Here is an 8,587-nt window from a genome sequence, read left to right as displayed (position 1 = left end):
TTGTTGGCTGGCTTATCCGGGGTGCCATGAATTTGGCACGAGCGTTCAAGTATGCGGTCCAGACTGGACGGTCCCTGATTGTTTCTTTTGAATGGCTTTTTCCGCTAACCAGATTTCGAGCCACTGAATCCGGCGTGACTACCGTGTCTTCAGTATTGTCGTCATTGTTCCGTCACTTATGTCTGTTGTGACGTGGCTTGCCGTTATTGTCGCGGACATCTGAGGTGCCTAAATTTATCGTCGTGGTGCTACTATGAGCCAACCAGCTATCCTCGCCTGCACAAAAACGGGTCATGAGTGTCTTGAGGGCTGCCATGGACTTTGGTTTTTCCTGGCCGAGGTGTCGGGCGAGCCACTCGTCACGGATATTATGCTTAAAGGCCGCCAGGGCTTTAGCGTCTGGACAGTCTACTATTTGGTTCTTTTTGGTTAGGAACCGAGTCCAGAATTTCCTGGCTGACTCTCTGGGCTGTTGGGTAATGTGGCTCAGGTCATCGGCATCCGGTGGTCGCACATATGTGCCCTGGAAGTTGTCGAGGAACGCGTCCTCCAGGTTTTCCCAACTGCCAATGGAATTTGCCGATAGGCTGTTTAGCCAATGTCGGGCTGGTCCTTTGAGTTTGAGGGGGAGATACTTGATGGCATGTAGATTGTCTCCGCGGGCCATGTGAATGTGGAGAAGGAAATCTTCTATCCATACTGCGGGGTCTATTGTGCCATCGTATGATTCGATGTTTATGGGTTTAAACCCTTCTGGGAATTCATGATCCATCACTTCGTCAGTGAAGCAGAGGGGTGTGCGGCGCCTCTATGTCGAGCTATGTGGCTACGCAGTTCGAATGAGTCTGGGTGGCTATGTTTGGCCCGGCCGAACTTGTTCGTAGTGTATCCGGCATGACGATCATCGTCACGTGTTGGGGCGTGCCCCCGCGATCCGTAGATCGATCTTGGTTGTCCTGCCTTGTTTTCAAGTATATCTTGCAAGTCTTGCCCATTGCCCCGGGCTGTAGTGTATTGGCGTGGGGGTGTAGGCTGGTATTCGGGCTGATATGTCGTTTTATCCCGGCCACGATGTGGACGGTCAGCCATGTGGCGCTCGAGTCCATATTCCTCAGCTGCCAGGACTTCAGTCCATCTGTCTGTGAGCAGGTCTTGATCAGCTTGGAGCTGCTGCTGCTTCTTTTTCAGGCTCCTCGCAGTGGCCATGAGCCGGCACTTAAAGCGCTCCTGCTCCACGGGGTCCTCGGGCACGCCGAACTCGTCGTCGCCGAGGCTAATCTCGTCTTCGGAGGGGGGCATGTAGTTGTCCTCCTCCGGATATCCGTCCGTCGCCTGTTCGTCTGGACTGACCTGCCCGTCTTCCTGCTCGGCCTGCTCGAAGGCAGGCTGATCAGGGTTGTATTCATCTTCGACACCATCCGGATTGTTTTCGTCTCCTGTGCTGGTATTGCTATGGCGGGGCTTGGAGCGGCGCCGACGACGCCCATGCTTTGCTTTCTTTCCTGAGGGGTTATCCTCCGTTGCCTCGTCGCCATTGGTTGCCTTCGGAGTGTCCACCATATATATATCATATGAGGAGGTGGCTGTCCACTGCCCCGTGAGCGGTGGTTCATGTTCTTCTCCTGCATCGTCGTCCATACCGTCGATGTCTTCGGAGTCGAAGTTAAGCACGTCGGTTAAATCATCGACCGTGGCAATGAAGTGGGTGGTGGGTGGGCAACGAATTCCTTCGTCGCCTGCTTCCCACTCGAGCCGGACATAGTTCGGCCAAGAGTCTCCTGACAAAGAGAGAGACTTTAACGAGTTCAACACGTCGCCAAAGGGTGAGTGCTGGAAGATATCCGCAGCGGTGAACTCCATTACCGGAGCCCAACCAGGTTCGGCGGGCTCGGGAGCGCGCAGACTGGAACCTACAACCGGATACGAGTCTGGGGGTCCGGTGTCACAGGCTTCCTTGGGGGTGAGGCATGTGTTCGGCTCTACCGCCGATGAGTGTGCGGCCTGTGGGGCGGGGTCCATCCACCCATCCTTGGGCACCGCGATCTGCTTCGGATTTAGGTCCGGGGCTCCTGCAGGGGCAATATCCCGAGCATTGTCCGATAGCAGGTCTAAGCCGTGCTCGTCGTGACTGTCCAGCGTTCCTGGCGCAGGCCCGAATCCGTTGAAGATCAAGTCTCCACGGATATCGGCCGTGTAGTTCAAGTTTCCGAACCTGACCTGGTGGCCAGGGGCGTAGCTGTCGATCTGCTCCAGATGGCCAAGCGAATTGGCCTGCAGTGCGAAGCCGCCGAACACGAAGATCTGTCCGGGGAGAAAACTCTCACGCTGGACCGTGTTGTTGACGATCGAAGGAGCCATCAAGCCTTGCAGCAACGACACAGAGGAACTCTCAATGAAAGCACCAATGTCGGTGTCAAAACCGGCAGATCTCGGGTAGGGGGTCCCGATCTGTACGTCTAAGGCTGATGGTAACAGGAGGCAAGGGACACAATGTTTACCCAGGTTCGGGCCCTCTCGATGGAGGTAAAACCCTACTTCCTGCTTGATTGATATTGATGATATGGGTGTTACAAGAGTTGATCTACCACGAGATCGTAGAGGCTAAACCCTAGAAGCTAGCCTATGATGATTATGATTGTGTCTCTAAGGACTAAACTCTCCGGTTTATATAGACACCGGAGAGGGCTAGGGTTTACATGGAGTCGGTTACAAAGAAGGAAATATAATATCCGAATCGCCAAGCTTGTCTTCCATGCAAAGGAGAGCCCCATCCGAACACGGGACGGAGTCTTGAGTCTTGTATCTTCATGCTCCAATAGTCCGGCTAAAGTATATAGTTCGGCTGTCCGGATACCCCCTAATCCAGGACTCCCTCAGAGGGGCCGAGCGAAAGGCGGGGGCAGCCGCCCGCTTTGTAACTCGGGGAGCTGTAATGTAAAACCACTTCCGTTGCCATAAGTCGGACACCTCCGGGAAGGAACCCTTTGGCCATAGGGCATCGGCGCCTTTGCTTATTATAGCTCCTCTGCACTCTGCGTGTCGCCCATCAATCATCTTCGGCTTCACATTGAAGGTCTTGAGCCATAAGCCAAAGTGTGGGGTGATGCGAAGGAAGGCCTCACACACGACGATAAACGACGAGATGTGAAGGATGGAATCTGGAGCTAGATCATGGAAATCTAGCCCGTAATAGAACATGAGCCCTCTAACAAAGGGATCAAGACTAAAGCCTAGCCCTCGGAGGAAGTGGGAAACAAATAAGACACTCTCCTTGGGTTCGAGAGTGGGGATGACCTGCCCTTGAGCCGGCAGCCTGTGCGGGATTTCGGCGGTCAGATACCTGGCTTCCCTAAGCTTCTTGATGTCCTCCTCTGTGACAGAGGAGGCCATCCACCGGCCTTGAAGGTTGGATCCGGACATGGTTGAAGGTCCGAAGCGCTTAGCCTGAGCCTTGGGTGTTGGAACTCGAGGTGGGGGAAGGGAAGGATCGAGTGTGGGAAGAAAAGGATAGGCCTTGGCCCCTTTATAAAGAGGGTGAATACCAAGCGTCCTCCGCGTGGCCGTTTGGAACTTGCCTAAAACCAAGGAGTCATACTAACAAGCACGGTTGGGTTACCCACACCCGTATTGATGAGAATCTCGTGATAGGAGGAACACGATCTCTGCTTCGACAAGACGTGCCAATAAAACCGCCTCGCAACACGTGTAGTGGCAGGCTGGGAAAAACGGTTCGTAATGACCGGGCCGCGGCATGATGTCACGCTATGAAAAGTTGTCAGCAGATTAGATTTGTGGGATATTGTGCTCTCTACAGTGGTATGTGGAAATTATTTTGCAGATCCGGACACGATCCTTATATTCAAGATCTTCTATGGAGTATTTGGAGAAGGAACCCGCCTTGCAATGCCGAAGACAATCTGTATGCCGGAATCATCGTCATTGAAGCCTGATTCAGGGGCTACTGAGGGAGTCCTGGATTAGGGGGTCCTTGGACAACCGGACTACTTTGGCCGGACTGTCGGACTATGAAGATACAAGATTAAATACTTTGTCCCATGTCCGGGTGGGACTCTCCTTTGCGTGGAAGGCGAGCTTGGCATTTCGGATGTGTAGATCTCCTTCTCTGTAACCAACTCTATGTAACCCTAGCCCCCTCCGATGTCTATATAAACCGGAGGGTTTAGTCCGTAGGACAACAACAATCATAATCATAGGCTAGCTTCTAGGGTTTAGCCTCTACGATCTCGTGGTAGATCAACTCTTGTAATACTCATCTCATCAAGATCAATCAAGCAGGAAGTAGGGTATTACCTCCATTGGGAGGGCCCGAACCTGGTTAAACATTGTGTCCCCCGCCTCCTGTTATCATTAGCCTTAGACGCACAGTTCGGGACCCCCTACCCGAGATCCGCCGATTTTGACACCGACACACGCCTGCTTGCTGGGGTTGCTCTCTTCGCACTCTCTTGCACAGAAAGACGGTGGCCACACCGCTGGTCACATATTCGTCCGGATCCCGCCGCCGTGGAAAGGGGAGAATGTTGTGCGCAGACGCGGTCGGCAGCAGCGAGGGAGAAAACCCATTATCGGTGCGTCCCGATCAGGGGTCCCCATCGTTCTCTCTCACAAAGCTTCGGCACAATAGCCTTCGCCCCTTGCTCACTGCAGCTGTATGGGCTGATGTCGCCTCTCACAACCCTCCTAACTACATCATGATGTCCCTTAGGTACAATTTCCTTTTGGAGCCGGCTTGCTCCATTGCCCCAGCTCCCCACATCACTCCATGTGGATACTTCTCTACTTCTACCAGCTTCTATTTGTGATGAGTTTATGTCTCATCAACTAGTGCCACTACTATTATATTCTAATCACACTTCTTCAATATCTTTGCCAATAGAGTTGAGGGATGCAGGCCGAGCCAATACTTTGCATGCCCGTAACTACCCACCATTTCCTCCATAGCAAATTCGGGGGCAAATAGTCTAGTACCTCTTCGATTTAGAGACATACACATATGATCTTGATGTAGATCATCATGTACTTTGTACCCCATATCAATACAATCAGAGCAGGACATGGGGTTTTACCTTTTCGAGGAGGCGCGAACCTAGGTAAACATCGTGTCCCTCTTTTGTCCTATCACCATCAAGCTACGTCCACAACTTGGGACCCCCTACGCAAGATCCATCGTTGGCACCAAGGCACAAAGCTTTTGCTTACCAGCTCACCCATGCTACTACGAGGTCACCAGGACAAGCTCGGTGAGGATTGAACCCCCCCCCCCCCCCCAGATCCAGATCAGATCGTCACCACTGCAAATACAAAAGAAGACACTTGATCCACCCGCCTCTACCCGTCCCATCGCCCACATGGCCAAGACTGACAGTCACCGCCGCTGTAGTGTTTCCCACTAGAGAGCCAAAACATGCAGATCGCCACCCCGGCATCCATGTCCAAGCCATAACCACCCTCCCACATCACGGTTCACCCACCTCGGTAGGAGGAGTAAAAGGCATCTCCTTTTACTCCTAGCCCAACATCAACCACGAAGTCTGGATTGACACCTCCATGGTAGGAGGCGTGGACACCTATGCCTCCAGCCAGTCCCAGTGGACCGAGGGAGACACAACTCCGTGACTACCAATGGTCGCCTCCGAGCATGCTCACACGGCGCCTTGTCCATGGTCTTCGACGCCAATCTGCCTGATGGACCCGCGATGTCCTGACCACCACCATCAACCACTGTACCCACGAGAAGAGGGACTTCGTCGCCCGTTGTCACCACCCAGACTGGGCCCACCATCATCTACACAGAGCGGAAATCTGACCCATCCCGGGCCCAAAACTGATTCGCCCGAGCACGAGCTCCAAGTCTTGGCCATCTTCGTCGCATGAGCACCCCGCACCGCCGGTCCAGGCCTGGAAGAAGAGAGGCACCACCAGCACCCGCACCCTGCTGCCAACCGCCGCCGCCCAAGCCGTAGCGACTAACCAGCCGATCGATGTAGCCACCCCGCAACGGCCGAAGCAGACCGGGGAAAGGGGAGATCCCTGCCACGACCTAGCCATCCGCCCACCGGAGCCACGAGGAGCATCCAAGGCCAGCCAGATTCATTGATGACCTCGAGCAGCTCCCTTGCACTGCGCCTGCAGCACCCAGCCAGATCCCTCGATGGATCAGGGCCACCACTACTCGCCTGCAGCATACCCCCTCCGCCAACAGGCATGATCGCCTGGAGGTAGGGCCACACCCGTCGGCCCATACCTACCTGACCTGCGTGGCTCAACACACCAGACCGGCAGGGCCGCCGCTATCTAGACCAACGCTGGCCTGCCGAGCACGTGCCTCCGGAATCCGCGCAGCCGCCGCAGGCCTGCCATCTGCCCACGCTGCCGGCACGCCCGTCTAACTTGCTGACGCCGCACCCTCGACACGGTGCCGCACCGCGCTGCGCACACTATCAGGAGGGGAGAAATGCCCACCTCCCGCCTCCGCCGCCTACACCGACTGGGCTTTGCCCAGCAACGACGAAGGGGAGGGAAGGCGAGGAGGGGGAGGGAGGAGATGCAAGCTAAGGTTCACACCCTGCGCACACTATCGGGCGATACGAGTTTCCGATCAACTCGGATTCGTGTCCTAGCTATTCTGGCCGGGCACATTTTTTTTGACACTTAAGTTGGTGCTAACGAAATGAGAAGTACATTGTGAATGTTTTCGTTCCCTGTAGCATCTATGAACGTGACGTTTTTATTCTTTTTCTTTTTTGGCAGCAGTAGCGTTTTTCTAACCCGAGCACATTTTTTTCAGTAGTAAAAAAACACATTTGTTTTCACCACTCAAAAAAAGAAGAAGAGAAAAGACACGCCATCACCTGGACCGTTGCAACTCACGTCCCGAGTACCCTAGTTGGAAATTTCCCTGTCCGTCCCCAATTCGATACGGAAATCTCCCGTTCCGCTCCCGATTTGAGAGGGACGCGCCGCCGCCGACCTCCTCCTGCCCACCCTCGCTCCCGCTCCGGATCCAGCCCCTAGCCCACCAGCTCCACTTTCCTTCTATATCCGCCGCCACGCCACGCCATGCACGCCACCTCGGCGAAGCCGCGTCCGCAAGGACAAGCCTCCGGCGGCCGCAACCGCCTCTGCCCCAGCTATAAAGGCGCGCCCTTTGGCCGGTCCGCTCCTCCTCTCTTCGCCCAGGCCATGCCTCTCGCCTCGATTCATCCTCGACTCCTGCCTCTCCTCCTCCCGCGTCTGGTTTCATCTTGCTCCTCCTTGCTCGACTCATCCGTTTAGACTAGAAAGAATTGCTCGTCCTCGATTCGTCTGTTTTGAAGCGCGTCTGATTTGATTGATTTTGCTCGTCCGCGGTTCATCTGTTTAGATAGAAATCGCGTCTGGTTTCATTTTACTCGTCCTCGCCGTCGCCTGTTTAGCATCGCTTCCGAGTTGATTTTGCTCGTCCTCGCCGTCGCCAGTTTAGAGTCGCGTGTGATTTGATTCTGCTCGTCCTCGCCGCCGCCCGTTTAGAATCGCTTCTGAGCTGATTTTGCTCGTCCTCGCCATCGTCAGTTTTAGAGTTGCCTGTGGTTTGATTCTGCTCGTTCTCCCCGTCGTCCGTTTAGATCAGATCACGTTTGTTTTGATTTTTCTTGTCCTCGCCATCGTCAATTTAGATAGAATCGCGTCTTGATTTGATTTTGCTCGTTCTCGTCCTAGTCCGTTTGGAATCGCGTCTGATTTGATTCTGCTCGATCCCCTGTGTTGCTGCTGGGTTCTTTACATTGATGCTCTCGTGTGTTCTTCGTGCCGTCTCATTGGGGGTATCCGTGGAGGAAGTGAGTGGTCGGTCGGTTTGGGTCGCCTGGTTTGCGAACTAACAAGTTTGTTTGAGAAACTTCTGCGTGCGCTTTGTTATCTGAGAGTATCGTGCTCGTTCAGATCGGTTCCTCTGTTCGTCACCTGCGCTGTTCGTCGGTTACTTTCATATCTCAAAACGCATGCGCCCTTTGATACTACTTGATGGATGTTTAGATCTCAAATGTTGTGTTGTTCAGATCGGTTATTTTGATTGAAATTGGATTGTTGGCCCTCTGTCGATTCTTATTCTACTTGATGGATGTTCAGGGTGTTACTATGTTGTTTTCAATTGCTTACTTCTTGTCATGCTTTGCTCATGTTCCCATATATGTTGATGCTCATCATACGAGTACTAGATGACGTGCTGCTAGTTAGTCCCCTTAGACTTTGTTCTTGATAAAAGAGCATAACTCCAGAATTTTGTCATTACACACCTGGGCATATAATTCTGTTGTGAGCATAACCCCAGAATTTATTTATCTGTGAAAGCTTGTTCATCACATGTTTTTTGTCAATGCTGCTAACTTTATAGCTTTCTGAGATTACTTCGGTCTTGCATGTATTAGCCTTCTGTTTGTGCCCCTATCTAAGTCTGTTTCTTGTGTGCAAGCGCTCCATTCTGTGTGTGTCACTGTGTGTGGCTTGATGGTGAATATGTGTGGCTTTACTTTGTGTGTGTGTGTGTGTGGCTTGATGGTGAATATGTGTGGCTTGACTGTGTGTGTGT

This window comes from Triticum dicoccoides, chromosome 5B (assembly GCF_002162155.2).
Source record: "Triticum dicoccoides isolate Atlit2015 ecotype Zavitan chromosome 5B, WEW_v2.0, whole genome shotgun sequence".
NCBI lineage: Eukaryota > Viridiplantae > Streptophyta > Magnoliopsida > Poales > Poaceae > Triticum > Triticum dicoccoides.
The sequence above is the reverse complement of the archived record's forward strand: the minus strand, read 5'-3'. Positions refer to the sequence as shown.